Source organism: Pleurodeles waltl, chromosome 2_1, assembly GCF_031143425.1.
Source record: "Pleurodeles waltl isolate 20211129_DDA chromosome 2_1, aPleWal1.hap1.20221129, whole genome shotgun sequence".
Taxonomy (NCBI): domain Eukaryota; kingdom Metazoa; phylum Chordata; class Amphibia; order Caudata; family Salamandridae; genus Pleurodeles; species Pleurodeles waltl.
The window spans coordinates 794608898-794626491 of NC_090438.1; positions in this window are offsets into that span (position 1 = coordinate 794608898).

Consider the following 17594-nt stretch of genomic DNA (forward strand, 5'->3'; position numbering starts at 1 on the left):
ATGGGGTCCTCCCCCAGTATGCGTTACTCTACGGTCCTCCAGACCAACAGGTAAGTACACCGGGTGCACATGGAATGGGCGATGCCTGTGTCGAGTGGGGTGGATGTAAGTTGGTGGGGTGGGGGGCGAATGAGGAGTGCAACGCACAACAGATGAGAGCATGTGCCATTTGGCAAAGTTGGTGAGGGGGGGCCAATCACATCTAACATGCAGTTCATTGATGAATGTTTCCTTCCCATCCTGTACATGTCAAATAGGTCAGCGCCCATCAGAAAGTCGACATTTGGCGTGCCATCGCCAAGGAAGTCCGGACCCTGGGGGTCCACAACAGACGGGCCACCCACTGCCGCAAGAGGTGGGAGGACATCCGCCGCGGGACCAGGAAGACCGCCGAGTCACTGCTGGGGATGGCCTCCCAACCTAGGAGGGGTGCCATGACCCCCCTGATGTCCCGGATCCTGGCGGTGGCCTACCCTGATTTGGATGGGCGCTTGAGGACATCACAGCAGACACAAGGGGGTGAGTATCAGCACATTCTCCTATCTTTCTGCGCAGTGGAGGCGTCTGGGTGGGAGAGGAGGGCTGTGGGTGACATTAGGCCAGGGCGCTTTCTGTAGTGTAGTCCCCTCCCTTAGGCATGGCCCTGTGCTCCCGGCCCCCACCTCTGTAGGGTGACAAGTACAGCTATTGATGGTCCAGCATCACACATGTGCGCGTTTGTCGTCTCTAGACCTGTTATCCTAGTCAGGAGTACTGAGTAGTGTACCCCGAATGCACGGCGCAGTGCATGAGGCTCCTCTGTCTGTCCTCTCCGCCAACGGTGTTGACATTGCATGCACTCAACCTGGTCTTCGTTTTTCTCCCCACACCCTTCTTCTTCATCTTCTTGTGCATGTGTGCATTAGCATCATCAGGCGGAGGAGATTTGGCATCGGAGCACGAGGGAGCTGCAAGTCACAAGGCCCCGGTGGGCCCAGGAACAGACACCGAGGGCACCAGTGATCCGGAGGGCGAGGGGAGCACCACAACGGGGACCAGTGGTGAGACCAGCGACACAGACACGTCCTCGGATGGGTGCTCCCTAGCGGTGGCGGCAACATCCGTGCCCCCCGCCTCTACAGGTACAGCCGCCACCCAGCGCACCAGACCCGCCCTCCCAGCAGCCCCTCAGCCTACGCTCCGTGCCCGCTCGCCCAGGAAGGCGGGCTTCTCCTTTGCCCCAGGCACCTCAGCCCCTGCCCCTGTCACCCCTGCTGCCCTCAGTGCGGAGCTCAGTGACCTCCTGAGGACGCTCATTGTTGGGCAGACTACCCTTTTGAATGCCATCCATGGGGTAGAAAGGGAGGTGCATCGGAGCAATGCCTACCTGAAGGGCATTCATTCGGGTCAGGCTGCCCATCAACGATCGTTCAATGCTCTGGCCTCAGCACTGATGGCAGCCATTGTCCCTGTTTCCAGCCTCCCTCTTCTGACTGCCTCCACCCTGTCTCTGTCTCCTGTTCCTCAGCCTATCCCATCCACACCATCTGACCAGCCTGCACACACCTCAACACCCGAGGGCAGCTCATCCAGACACAAGCACCACAGATCCCACAAACACTCACCCAAGCAACACCCAGATGCAGACATTCCAACAGTCACTACCACCTCTGTGTCCCCCTCCTCCTCGTCTCCCTCCTCCCTCCCTGTGACGTCTACACTCACACCTGCATGCACACCAACATCAGCCAGTGCTTCCATCACCACCACACCCTCCAGTACAGTCCGCACGCGTGCAGTCACCACCCCCACTGCCATTTACACGTCCCCTGTGTCCTCTCCCACTGTGTCTGTCACCCCCTCTTCCAAGACACACAAACGCAAGCAGCCACCCACCCAACAGCCATCCACCTCACGACAGCCTACAGCACCAGCACCTTCACCCAATGACAGCACACCTGACTCTCCTACAACCACATCCTCTTCCTCCACTCCCATCACCACTTCTCCTACCCTTTACCTTGGTCTTAAAACACTTTTCCTCGCTAATCTTAACCTCTTTCCCTCCGATGACCCACCCCCTCCATCTGCAAAGAGTCCCAAGAGCACCTCAGCCACCACCAGCCCAGCTACGAGTGTCACTGTTGTGCATGGGTTCTGGAGTCCACCCTTTGCCAGCAGTGACACTTCAATCAGCAGCAAGGACACATCCAGCCCCCCCCAGGGAAGAGGACCAGGAAACAAAAGGGCCGCCGTGAGAGGACTGACACGGCTGCCCCCAAGGAGCAAAGTTCGCCCACTTCACCTGCCACAACATCTAGGGGAGGCAAGGGCCCGAGAGCCACATCTAAGGAGCGAAAGGGCAGCAGGGTGGAGAAGTCAGGCAGCAGGAGCGCGGAGCAGGTGGGCCCCACATGCCACGTCCCAGCTGTAAGGGAGGACCCCCATGGGCCCAGGACTCCGTCACCGAAGGGTCCAGAAGCATCACGGTCGGAGGGGGACTGAGCAGGGAGTCGAGCCCAGGTCTGGCTCCCTTGACTTACTGGATGAGCACCGCTGAACAGGGCCCGCCGTGCAAAAGAGCACCGCTGAACAGGGCCCGCCGTGCAGAAGAGCAAAGCTGAACAGGGCCCCGCCGTGAAGATAGGCACCGCTGAACAGGGCCCGCCGTGCAGAAGAGCACCGCCGAACAGGGCCCCGCCGTGAAGATAGGCACCGCTGAACAGGGCCCGCCGTGCAGAAGAGCACCGCTGAACAGGGCCCGCCGTGCAGAAGAGCACCGCTGAACAGGGCCCCGCCGTCAAGATAGGCACCGCTGAACAGGGCCCGCCGTGCAGAAGAGCACAGCCGAACAGGGCCCCGCCGTGAAGATAGGCACCGCTGAACAGGGCCCGCCGTGGAGAAGAGCACCGCTGAACAGGGCCCGCCGTGCAGAAGAGCACTGCTGAACAGGGCCCCGCCGTGAAGATAGGCACCGCTGAACAGGGCCCGCCGTGCAGAAGAGCACCGCTGAACAGGGCCCGCCATGAAGATAGGCACTGCTGAACAGGGCCCGCCGTGCAGAAGAGCACCGCTGAACAGGGCCCGCCGTGCAGAAGAGCACCGCTGAACAGGGCCCCGCCATCTCAAGCACCGCTCCGCTGGGCCCCGCCATCTCAAGCACCGCTCCGCTGGGCCCTTCCTGTCAAGCACCGCTCCGCTGGGCACTGCCGTCTCAAGCACCGCTCCGCTGGGCCCCGCCGTCTCAAGCACCGCTCCGCTGGGCCCTTCCTGTCAAGCACCGCTCCGCTGGCCCCGCCATCTCAAGCACCGCTCCGCTGGGCCCTTCCTGTCAAGCACCGCTCCGCTGGGCACCGCCGTCTCAAGCACCACTCCGCTGGGCCCTTCCTGTCAAGCACCGCTCCGCTGGGCCCCGCCATCTCAAGCACTGCTCCGCTGGACCCTTCCTGTCAAGCACCGCTCCGCTGGGCCCGCCGTCTCAAGCACCGCTCCGCTGGGCCCTTCCTGTCAAGCACCGCTCCGCTGGGCCCCGCCGTCTCAAGCACCGCTCCGCTGTGCCCTTCCTGTCAAGCACCGCTCCGCTGGGCACCGCCATCTCAAGCACCGCTCCGCTGGGCCCTTCCTGTCAAGCACCGCTCTGCGGGGCACCGCCGTCTCAAGCACCGCTCCGCTGGGCCCTGCCGTCTCAATCACCGCTCCGCTGGGCCCCGCCATCTCAAGCACCGCTCCGCTGGGCCCTTCCTGTCAAGCACCTCTCCGCTGGGCACCGCCGTCTCAAGCACCGCTCCGCTGGGCCCTTCCTGTCAAGCACCGCTCCGATGGGCCCCGCCATCTCAAGCACCGCTCCGCTGGGCCCTTCCTATCAAGCACCGCTCCGCTGGGCCCCGCCGTCTCAAGCACCGCTCCGCTGGGCCCTTCCTGTCAAGCACCGCTCCGCTGGGCCCTTCCTGTCAAGCACCGCTCCGCTGGGCCCCGCCGTCTCAAGCACCGCTCCGCTGGGCCCTTCCTGTCAAGCACCGCTCCGCTGGGCACCGCCGTCTCAAGCACCGCTCCGCTGGGCCCTGCCATCTCAAGCACCGCTCCGCTGGGCCCTTCCTGTCAAGCACCGCTCCGCTGGGCACTGCCATCTCAAGCACTGCTCCGCTGGGCCCTTCCTGTCAAGCACTGCTCCGCTGGGCACCGCCGTCTCAAGCACCGCTCCGCTGGGCCCCGCCGTCTCAAGCACCGCTCCGCTGGGCCCTTCCTGTCAAGCACCGCTCTGCTGGGCCCCGCCATCTCAAGCACCGCTCCGCTGGGCCCTTCCTGTCAAGCACCGCTCCGCTGGGCACCACCGTCTCAAGCACCGCTCCGCTGGGCCCTTCCTGTCAAGCACCGCTCCGCTGGGCCCCGCCATCTCAAGCACCGCTCCGCTGGGCCCTTCCTGTCAAGCACCGCTCCGCTGGGCCCCGCCGTCTCAAGCACCGCTCCGCTGGGCCCTTCCTGTCAAGCACCGCTCCGATGGGCCCCGCCGTCTCAAGCACCGCTCCGCTGGGCCCTTCCTGTCAAGCACCGCTCCGCTGGGCACCGCCGTCTCAAGCACCGCTCCGCTGGGCCCTTCCTGTCAAGCACCGCTCCGCTGGGCCCCGCCATCTCAAGCACCGCTCCGCTGGGCCCTTCCTGTCAAGCACTGCTCCGCTGGGCCCCGCCATCTCAAGCACCGCTCCGCTGGGCCCTTCCTGTCAAGCACCGCTCCGCTGGGCCCTTCCTGTCAAGCACCGCTCCGCTGGGCCCCGCCGTCTCAAGCACCGCTCCGCTGGGCCCTTCCTGTCAAGCACCGCTCCGCTGGGCACCGCCGTCTCAAGCACCACTCCGCTGGGCCCCGCCGTCTCAAGCACCGCTCCGCTGGGCCCTTCCTGTCCAGCACCGCTCCGCTGGGCACCGCCGTCTCAAGCACCGCTCCGCTGGGCACCGCCGTCTCAAGCACCGCTCCGCTGGGCCCCGCCATCTCAAGCACCGCTCCGCTGGGCCCTTCCTGTTAAGCAATGTTAACGGTTCACTGTGCCCACCATGCCTCCTCCTTGACCAGTGGAGACTGTAATCCACCTGATGGACTGTGGCTTTGCACTCCCCAGGATGGCACAGTGGGCAAGCCACCCATTGTAGAGACTTGTGAGACTGTGGCTTTGCACTCCCCAGGATGGCACAGTGGGCAATCCACCCACTGTAGAGACTTGTGAGACTGTGGCTTTGCACTCCCCAGGATGGCACAGTGGGCAGCCCACCCACTGTAGAGACTTGTGAGACTGTGGCTTTGCACTCCCCAGGATGGCACAGTGGGCAATCCACCCACTGTAGAGACTTGTGAGACTGTGGCTTTGCACTCCCCAGGATGGCACAGTGGGCATGGTGGCCCCTTCGTGGATCTGGCGTCGTGGACTCATGTGGCTTTGGTGCCCCCCCTTCCCTTCCCCCTGAGGTGCCTGTAGTTTTTTCATCAGATGCCCCTGCAGTGTTCTCTCCAAAGGACTCAGGTCTCCTGTGTGGGCTTTGCCCTTGTGTTGTTACACTTTGGCCCACGGACACTTCGATTTACTTTTGATGTACGGAACTAATTGCCTCGGTTATCCATTGCAGTGTATATAGTATTATTTTGGTATGAATATTTTGCATAGTTGACCTATATTTGTCAGAGCCTATTTATTACATAAATTTTTCTTCACAATTTAATTATGTCTTTGCATTTTTCAGGGAGGTTTGGGTGGTGTCACTGTGACTTGTTGCTCTGCATTGGTGTGTACATAGTTTGGGGGGGGTGGGGGTCGCATATGTGTGTGCCCATAACCTTTCCTCCTCCCCCCTCCCGTGTGTCGTAGGTGCAGTACTCACCGTTGTCATCTGCGCCGGCGTTCGTACTCGTGGTAGATGAGCAGGTAGACGAGAGCAGGTAGGATGTTTAATTCGGGTTCCATGCTGTCCTCCGTACTCGTGGAGTGTGTTTCGGTGAGCATTTTCCCGTTCGTGGTCTGTTTCCGCCGTGTTTTTATCGGCGGTGCTCCCGCCCCGGAAGAGGTGGCGGATTGGTGAGTTATGATAGTGTGGGCGTTACATTGTCTGCCGCCTGCCTGTTGGCGGTGACCGCCGCGCTGTTTGTCTGTACCGCCGTGGCGGTCGGAGTGTTAATGTGGCGGTCTCTGTTGGCAGTTCCCGCCAGGGTCAGAATTCCATTTTTTGGACCGCCGGCCTGTTGGCGGGTTGGCCGCCGCTTTATCACCGACCGCCAGGGTTAGAATGACCCCCTTTATGTCTATACTTAGACTTCAGGTCTAAACTCAGGGCCTGACTTAGAGTTTGGGGAAGGGGGTTACTCCATCACAAATTCGACAAATATCCCTTTCGCCTTATTACAATCCCATAATAGCCCATGGAGATTGTAATACAGCGGGCAGGATATCAGTCACGTTTTGTGACAGAGTAACCCATTAGCTAAAATCTAAATCAAGTCCAGACTTTTGGTCTAACTTTACCTTTGTGAATCGGGCCCTCAGTTTGTCTTTAACACAGAAATTAGGCAACAGGTTGTTTTATATTTAAAGGTGTACGTGAATAGACCCACAAATTTAAAGATACACAATAAGGGGCTCATTTACCAGAAAATGGTGCATCATGGTGGATGGATGAGTTTTCTTGCACAGCCCTGCACCCCATTAATGATTTTGATGCTAGCCTAGCAGTGTTAATGGGGTACCATAGACAACAGCACAGCATCACCTTTAATGCCATCCAGGCATTTTAAAAATTATGTTATTCTGACACAGCATGGTGCAGTGAAATCTTGCAGATTTCACTGCACCATTTATGTGGGTTTTTAACGAGGCAACGCTGACCTTGCATACATTATACCTGGCACAGGTATAATGAGGCACAAGGCTTTACAAACTGGCACAGTGGTGACATTGCGCCAGTTCTGTAAATATAGTGTGGGGTTGAGAAATGTTTTGCACCCCCTTAGCGTAAAACAAAATGATGCTAAGGTGGCGTGAAATCTTTGTAAATGAGGCCCGAAGATGGGGCACGTGGAAACTGCTGAACTTCATTTTAAGAAAAAGCATGCTAAGCACACAGTTTTATGAGAGCTGCTCAAAATAAAGGGTGCAACGACTTTTCACTATTTGAAAAACAGAAGATACAGAATATTGGCAAAACGTTAGACCATGCTTTAGAGGTGATACTAATGAAGCGACCCGTTTTCAGACATAATAGAATGCCTTACATAGACAAGTGATGGGCTCAATGCACAAAGGTAAGTTTGCAAATGGTAATCTACTAGGTGTGGGCATAAGAGTGTGCTCCAATTCGAATGAATTGGATGGAGACTTCTATTACCGAATTTATGAGGGTAACATTACTATTTAGTGGCATTACACTACTTTGTTCAGATCTCTGCCATCAAGGTGGAGATTTAACTTTATTAAAACATGGAGAATTTTAATGAAGATATATTGTTTATAAAAACAAGTGAATGGAATTAATTTAATGTCAAATAAAAATGTAAAATAATTTTAACAAGTAAAACTACCCTAGGACTACTTAAATATAAAGACAATCAGAGCACACTATCTCCTAAAATTAAGTTTTTTTCATTTGTATAATAATTCAAAGGTATTAAACATCTTTTATACATAATGGGCCTGAGTTACAAGCTGCACTTTATAGTGTATTTTGTGGTAGTACAAAACTCACTACAAAATGCAATTCACAAACTAATGGCCTTAGTACCAGTTTGGTGGTCCTGGCACCACCAAACTCATGGTGGCAGTCAAAACACTGAACTCCTGGCCGCTGCTCCGATCGCCGCCAGGATTATTGATCTCGATGGGGTGGCGGCAGTCGGAGTCATGGTCAGCCACGGTGGCACTGAGTTCAGCACCGCCGTGCTGATCACAAGTCCACTTTCTGCTGACCTTTTCAATGCGGGGTCTATGCCATTAAAAGGCTGGCTGAAAGGCAGTGCTGGGAGCCACAGGGTGGCCCCTGTACATCCAATGACCATGTCATGGGTAGTGCGGGGGACCCCTGCCCAGCACCCTGGAAAGCACACTGTCTGCTGCTGCAGACAGTGTGCATTCTGAGGGTGGTGGGGTCCCCCCCTGTGTGACGGCATTAGACTTGGCTTCATAAGGAGACAAGGCCAATACCGCTGCACTGTTTCCATTGGGCTGACTGGCCGAAACCTTCTAATATTGAGGCTTCTGCTAGTCAGCCCAGTGGAGAAATCGTAATTAGGCTGGGGGAGATCTCCAACTCCACAGCGGTCTCCTCCCCAAGGGTCTGGCGGGCCGACGCTCAGCCCGTCAAACTCGTAATGAGGCCCGAAGTGAAGAGTTTTATGATTCTATTTTCCCTATACTTTTTTTCGGAAACGACTGCAGAATCTCCGGGTATGGAGACTCGTGAACGAATAAGTATAGGATTGTGAAGTCATAAAAGAGTTTATAATGTAATTTGTGAATTCTGAAAAAAGCAGTAAACTTACTACCAAATGTAAATTTACCCTTGTGGATCGGTCATATATTTTGAGCAATAACCCACCTTCACTTACATTTTTATTTGTATTTAATTTATAACAAACATAGAAGACATGTTTTAATTAACTGTAATAATGTTTAGACTTTTCAAAGTTAAATAATGATTCAAATTATTTTACATTGAAATGTACAATTACATAAAAAAATATATCATTAGTTCTATATCATTTTCACAAATAAAAATTATATAGATACATTTTGAATTCCTAATTGATTTTAATTGATTTTACATTATTTCCCATGGTCTGTTAGTATTATAGCCTAGTTATACTGTTGTCTATGGAAGTGTGTTTCAGTGAGATTTATTGGCCATCAGTGATACTTGACTTACTCCAATTCTGGGCTAGAGTACATTTAAACCTCTTATGTCACTATTTGGGCTGCAGTATAATAAGACATGTATTTTTTCCCCTGCGCAGTTACAATGTATGTCTATATGGATTATAGCTCTACATAGAAAGGTGACCAGAAATAGAGGATGAGTGTGAATTGCATTTTGTAGCACATTACTTAATACTCATTTACTTATGCCAACATTCCTTTTTTGAGGCTGTTTGCCTTTACTGATTCCTTATATTATGTTTCTTAATAGGATTGTATCATATGGGAGATTTTAAAAAATAAATACAATACCACTTCATTTTATAATAAAATGCCAATGGGGCTATATATTTTTATGTGTTAGAAATGATGTTTCTTGTTGGTTAGGGTATGGTTCAAAGGCAGGCAGAACGAACACACCACAAAATAGACTTCAAACGAGTGTATATAAATATATATACATAATGGACTGTATGTGTTTATCACCAGTGCCGCCTTGCTAAGGACAGGCTGCTGTGATGCAGCATGGGCAGGAGGCCTAGAGCTGTTGGCAGGGTATGCTCCACAGCCAGGCAGAACCTACCAAGCTAGTCAAGGCAAGTCAGATACACACCAAAGATAACCTGTGCTGACCCTTTTGTAGCTAGATGCAGAGCAAGCAGGCTTAAAATCAGAGGTAATGTGTGACACATTTGTGCAAAACACTCTCCCAGCAACACAATGAACAAACCACAAAATAGACTGCACACAAGGTTATATAAAAATATACATATAAAATGGACTGTGTGTGTTTACCGCTGGTGCTGTCTTGCTAAGGAGAGGCTGGTGTGATGCAGCAGGGGTAGGAGGCCCAGAGCTGTTTACATGTGATCCTGTGTGCACACACTTGAGCACCTGCATGAGGGTTGTGTGGGGAGGACTCTTGGCATGCGCAGCCTAAGAACTGTGCTTAGGTACCTGGCACAGAAGGAACCATACAGAGTGGGTGGTGACCTGGACTAGGTCTCATGAGATTGGTGTACACATGTTAGGGATAATCAGTGTGCATATTTTCTTTTCACTGTAGGGGCACTACATTAAATGTCAACATCAGTGTGCCTAATGTTTTTTCACTGTAGGGTCATTCCAGTAAATATCAATGGGAAAGGAGGGGCTAGGGTGCAACTCCAGTCCCCTAGGGCCTACAGAGACCAGAGTCACTCCAATGAACATTGAGACATGTATGAAACGAATAATGCAGTAGGTTACAGGGACATAGTTGCACAACTTATGGGTAATCCAAGAATGTCATCTTTCTCTGACTCAACACAGGATTGCGGTCAATTACTGCCCTGTCCATCTGCCTGCGCAGGGCCTTGCATCAATCAGCCACCTGTCATCCTGTGTCAGGAATTGGGCAGAGAGGCCCTGGAAGGAATGTCAGGGAGGAGGTACTTAGGGCCATATTTATACTTTTTGACGCAAAACTGCGCCAACACATCGCGGCGTCAAGACGTAAAGGAAAATGACGTTAACGCGGCGTAAATGACTGTGGGTCGATTTACGACACCGCAACCCAGATATGCGCCGTTTTTTTTTTACGCGATAGCGTCAAAAATACCCGCGAACACTGCCATTTCAGCAGAGGAGAGCCAAAATGGATCCCAGATGCCATTACAGACCCCAGGAGGATGACAACAGACCAGGAACTAGCCAGGATGATCCATACAAGAACCAGGACATATATAGAAAAAAAAGAAAGTGTCGCTTCAGTGCAGAGGAGCAGGAAATCCTGGTTAAAGAGGTGACGGAACACCAGCACCAACTGTTTATCACCTCTAAGTTGCCAATCAGTAGGAGAGAGGCCATATGGCAACAAATTGTTGACAAGATCAACAGTGTGGCTGAAGTACGCAGGACAGTCACTGAGTGTAAGAAACGCTGGCATGACTGCAAACGTAGGACAAAGGAAAAAATGGCCAGGAGCAGGAAGGCAGCACTGCAGACTGGAGGTGGGAGTCCAGCACACCAGGAGGCCCTGGACCACATGGAGGAGATGGTCGCAGCCGTCATCCCTCAGGAGATCGTCACAGGGATTCAAGGACAGGACAGCGCAGACTACCACGAGACAACGCACATGCAGGGTAAGTCGCATGGGGAATTAAAATCCACTAATGTCAACTGTGAGCAGGGGTGGGAAATACGTACTACACATTGCATGTAAGTCATCATATACATGGTGTGGCATGGGGAAAGTGGTACTGCAGGGGGGCATGGCCTGCACAAACAGAAGCTGGGGCACAACATTACACTACACCAACAACAGTCCCATGGGGCATCCTGTCATGCCAACAATGGAGCAAAGGGAAAGCCTCGACAGGAGGGAAGGCCACTATGTCAAACTTACATCCTGGCACTCGTCAGCCAAAATATCTCCTATATTAACTAGGGCCCTATCAGCAATCCTCTAGCCAAAACAACAACTGCAATGTAACTGCAACAACAGTTGACACTACCAGCTATAGTAGCCAATGGCAGTAACCTCCTCATGGAATATACATACCTAAATTAGGGGGTGAGGATGACATCTGCAACAATCCCCTGAAACAAGACAAAGGCCCCAGTGCACTCAAATGTCAATGCCCATAGTTGCCGCAAACATCAGCCAATGTAAACAGCAATAGGAGTGACACAGCACTAAGGACACACCCATGCTGCATATGTCAGGGGCCATCCTGTGCCTGGCAAACAAGGCAACATCACAAAAGTCATACTGCTCAGACAACATCATTGAGGAGGGGATACTTGGAACTGGTCACAGAAATACACCTGCACAGTCAGAGGGGGAAATAGGACACTGATACGATAATCAGGGCAATCCAATGTAACACACATAACCCAACATCAGCAGGACACATTAATAATATCAACATCCATATCACATCATAACATTGCCATGCATAGGATATGCTACATGTCAATTACATTTAAGTCAATGTGAACAATCAGGGATTGGGGCAGGTCCTGAGAGGCAATTGTGCTGCCAGGACCATCAGAACACCCACAGCCAGTGAAAGGTCTCACCACAAGAATGGATATACACGGAGGGTTGAGTAGGACAAAAAGGTGGCTATTCTCTATTTGGTATAAAGCAACACCTAGAGGCAAGTAGGCAGACAAGTCTGATAACTCAATATCATACATGTGACACACAGGTGGGTCATAGGCCTATAACAATGCCCATATGAAGGACAGCAGATACCAATACCAAACAAGATCACAAAGTGAATTCATCAAAAGGCAGGCATGTTACGTCAAAATTGTCACAACACAGACACACTAATTGTACCCTGTTTAATTGCAGAGGAAGATGGATCTCCTGCCGATATGCCTGTCCCAGATTTCCCTGATGACATGGATGACGAGCCCATGAACATTCCCCAGGAGACCATCCAAAAGGTCCTTGAAACCCTCTAGACCCCACCTTCAGTCACAAGGAGGAGCACAGAACAAGCAGCCATCACAGAAGAACCACCCACCACCCCAATTGCAAGACCTGCCAGCTCCTATACAGCTGAGGACTCTGACGACACTGGCACCAGCTTTGAAAGAACTGTAGTTGGAGTACAGCGGGAGCTGGCCAAGGAGGTGTAGGTGGGGATGCAAACTATGGCAGCCAGCCTTGAGGGGGTGCGCTCCTGCATGATGTCATCTGCAGATCAGGCAGCAGCTATGCAAGCCCTAACATCCATACTGCAAGGACTACAAGAAACTGTCAAGGAATTCACCACTGCAGTAAGGGAGTTGCCACAACACCTCGCACCCCAAACTTTCCACTGCATGCACAAATGCAATCATGACTCCCTCAGGGCCGACCTGGCTGCCTACCATCGTGATGTGGCTGCTATTCTCAAAAACCAACAGGCCCTTCTTGCTGCAGTACTGCCCTTAAGACCTTCACAGGGAGCAGCGACCGGGATGTCTGACTCCACGTCTTCTAACACTGAGGTGTGTGTTGCCCCTTCACAACCAACAAGGACGAAGCAGGCACACACATCAGAAGATGAAGACATGGAACAGATCACATTCACATGGAAGACTACCCGGAAGCACTAGTCCCTGCACCATGGCCTACTTCGACCAAGGTCCTACGTATTGTCAAATGCCAGTCTCACTACAACTATACTCAATGACTGTTCTGCTAACCACTGTATAACTTGTCAGCATTGCAAGTGAATGTCTCTCTCCTACTAATTGGCAAATCCTGTCCCTCTGCACTGTCGGTAACATCACCCCAGCATGTCAGGAGCATTATCCACACCCCTTCTGTAGGATCATCATGTAAGACTTCACTAGAACGGACTCAGCAAACCTGGACAATGTACATATTGCACTACAGCACCTATCAATAAATAGCACTTGCACATCTAATATGTCTCCGTGTAATTTGACACATCAACTGTGCAGTAGATAACACAAAAGTGCCTGTGTGACCAACTGTCCTGACATCATGTAGTCAGATACATCTGTGCAGTGGCCAGGATTGCATCATAGCCTGCCCATTCTGAGGAGAATAACTGATGAAGGGAGAAACCACACACATTCATGCTGTGTTGGACAGAATAATGCTTCATCAATAGAAATCAAAGTCAACTAATGGTGGCTGATAAATGTTGTCACCATGCAATACTAATACATTGAATTATGCAGTCTAATCTAAGCAAACACAACTAAACACAGCATCAATCAACCTTTCTGAGTAAACTTCCATAATAGGTAATCATGCTGATTTTTTGCACACATGATCTATGTCAGTAATGAAGACAAGAAGACAAGAGTGTTAACAACACCTCATCTTCAAAGATGTCCCTGAACATCACACTGCAGTCCGACCTAAAAAATTCCCCACAATACCAAGTCTGGAAGCACACTTTGTGATGCAGAAAACATACTCATCGACACAAGTCCTTTGTGATCCATGTAAACTCCAAATGGTGGTTCTATCAAATGGTGGATACTTACCAAGTTAGCACAGGGGTAGCTGCCATTTTAAACCTCTTTTTTCTTTGGTTTGTAGCATAGGACACAAATGTCAAAGAACAACAATCACCTACACTGATGGCAAGGCCATGATCAAGTAGCAGTTAACACATAATGCAAAGGGTTAACTATATATTTATTCATAAGTAATCACACCAGAGGCAACTAAGGGAAAAGTCATACCTACACTAATCTAACCTGACTACTCCTTACCCACAACTGTCCCTAACTAACCTAAGCTAAACTTACTCTACACATATAACGAATCGATCTAAACATCAACCCCCCACCCACCAGTATGAGACAGGACACATGCAGGACAACACATACTAACCTACACACATACTATACTATCCTAAACAATCATATATTTTTTTGTATATTTGTTTAAAAAAAAACAAATGTTGTCTTTTTTTTCTAAACACACAGAAACCCCAACATTGACCCCCACCCACCCACACACTTAATAATGAAAAGTAGAAAGAATAAGGACCCCCCACCCTCATCCCTAACACTAACTAAGCTAACAACCTATACTAACCTAACACTAATCCCACAAGCCCACTAATCATGATAACAAGGAAAGAGGAGGGAGGGGAGGGATTAATGTAAATAGACCATATCAGTCCTAGAGGTTGGTCCTCCGGAGGGTCCGCCTGATGGACCTGACCTGCTTTTTGATGTAGGCCACATCCTGCCTCAGCTTGTCCACCTTCCTTATGAACTTGTCCATTTTGCGGTCCAAAGCCTGGAATGCCGCAGGGTCAATTGGAGGTGCTGCTGCTGTCTGGGTCCCGGCAGAGGTGCTCTGTGTGGGTGTTGAGCCTAGCCCACTGGACTGTCCTGCAGCTGTCATAATGCTGGATCCTGGTTGTGCTGCAGAGGCAGGGACAACTGTTGCTGGGGCCACTTGGGGAGAACCGGTGGTTGTGGTGGTGGTGGTGGTGGCTGTAGTGGGCAATGTTGGGCCACCTTTGTGGTGAAGCCCACCATGCTCCGGAGGCCCGATCCGTCTGGTATTTTCGGGCCATCCGTCGGAACCCCGACTGCACCTGCAGGATGTGTCGGTACCTCATGGCCCGCCTCTCAAATTCATGCCTCTGTGCGGCACTCATGTTTGCAGCTGTGAAGAGAAAGGGCAACTATTTACCATAGGAAATGCATTGTGTGGAATAGCACTAGTGGTCAACTGGAAAATACATTTACTGTAGTTGTAACAGCTCATATCACCATATAGATCATTGAAAGTCTCAGAGGAAGTACATGGGAAGCCTGCACACAAAGGTCATCTCACACATAGCATATACAAAAATGTACATGATGGGTGACATCAGCCCAAACTTGTCATCATAAAAATTACAAATGCAGCCAACATTCATGCTGCACCTCCTCCGCCTATTGCCTGGACTCCATATGTCAGTGTATGTGATAACAATCACAAACCTCAAGATCTGCAATTTGTAATGGGATTCGCTAGTATAGAACTCATGTGCCATAACCGAGTGTGTAGACTAGGTTCAAAACAAAGTTTCAAATGGTCACAAGTATGTGTAACATACTGGTTGCTTCAGTCCTAGGTACCCTATTCCCAAACACATGCCTGTCTTTGAGGGGGGGGTGGGAAGAACAACCAACAATCCCAAAATCGATGCACACCCAGGAGTGTATAGAAAGCTCAACATGTTTTTGCCTCCACACACACACCACCAGTGAAGGGCTATCAACAAATTGGAGTCAGCTAAACCTTGTCCTATCCAAGGTCCACACATGTCAAAATGTACTGACCTAGGCCAACATCACATACTTCCAGTGAGGCATATTTTTCTACAGACACAGAGGAGCAAGAACACCCATGATCATGAGTAGAATGTACACCTAGGACGTTGCACTCTAGTCCCACACACGTCTAGTACAACTTGTGGAAGTACATGCCCCCGGAAGATCCAACCTACAGTGTACTCAGTACATCGGTTACTAGGGAAGCAGCAGATTTCAGACAAGCCATTTGCAGAAGCTATCTGGTAGACTGTCAGTCTGACATGCAGACTCAGTCCGAGACGAGTCCCAGAGCAACTCTTACATTAACTAGTGTATTCCACATGAGTCACCCCATTTCCCATAGCGGGCCCTACAGGAATGGCCTACAGACCCAAAATCAGACAAATGGATAAGCATAGGTCAACTCAAAATGAAGTGATAACTGAAATCCCACTAATGGAACAAGACTAATGATTGGGCAGCTCATAAAACCTTGCAATGTGTTCAACACACAGTAGTCCATCACGAATCACCAGCAAACAGAAAAAATACCACACACGCAACACTCACTGTAGGTGTCAGGGTCCTCAAAATGAGCCACCTCTCCCACTGTGTACGGTGCAGGTCCACCTGTAAAGCATGGAAGGAAGAATATACTCAGAATCCGTGCAATGACAAACAATTGCAAATACAAAGACAATGTGATAATATGACATGAGTAATGAAACACTTTCACACATGCTCATACTGCATGGAATTATTCATGCACAACATTTACATTGGCTGAGTCTCCTCCTACAGTTACACACACTACTACACACATGCAGTGGCCCGGACTGTCATGTGGTGGCAAGGATGCACAATATAGGTGTGCATTCATCTCATCATGTGCATCCAAGAGAGACATCCAAAAGCTGGTTACTTGAGGACTGCCTGACCTGTCAAACAGCCTATGTGGTCATGACACATATGTGACTGATAGGTACATGGGACAGAGGGCCAGGTACTTTGGCAATACCTCATGTTGTTACAGTTTCATACATTGATGTGTCCAAACAATGGTGATTGGCACCAAACATAGATGTTTGTACCCTAGTCCATACCTTTGGACTGCCATCCCTATTCTGATTTGGGCACAAGTGACAATAAATACCTGTCTAATATGTTAGCTGAGGGCACCTGAGTCCTTTACAAATATGGTTCATGCTCAGATCTGGCATGTAACAATTAAATGTGAAGGAGCACATTTATCACGACAAGGCATGGCACTTCCGTGAACATTTTCCCTACACACCAACCAGACACACATGTGACATATGTGTGGGCCACATTGCTAACTTCAATTGACGTGAAGGCAGCACTCATTTTCAGCATCATGTAGGGTTTACAAATGTCAGTCTAGCTATAGCGTCAACATATGTAGGTATGATGTTTCTACATCCATACTTCACTGGCTATTGTGACCTGGAGAGTCCTGATTGCGTCACTAATGTGTCGCTTGTCTGACACAAAGGCGGCACTACATTACATTCTGCTACAAGCAACCTGTATGTGTTGAAAACATGAGCTACCTGACTGCTATCATTTGTCATCCTTCATATAGTGCATCAATTACCCTGTATGTTTCCCTACCCTTACACACAGTCAGCTACTTATCTGGCAGATTGGGTAACAATCATCACATGTCACAACACAGCTTTAAATTGTGCACATTTAGATGCTCTGTACTCACCAACATGGCCACCAATCCTGATTCCCAGGTGGTCCAGCAGATCTTGCTCCCTGGAGATCAGATCAGCCCAGCGGTGCTTCAATTGATGGTCATTCCTTTGGCTACCATATAGACACACCAAGTGATGGCGCACCTTCCCCTACCGGACTTTTAGGGCCTCCGTGTGATACCCCTGTATCACCCTACCCCCAGCCTCCAGCATAAGTGGGAGGAAATGGCAA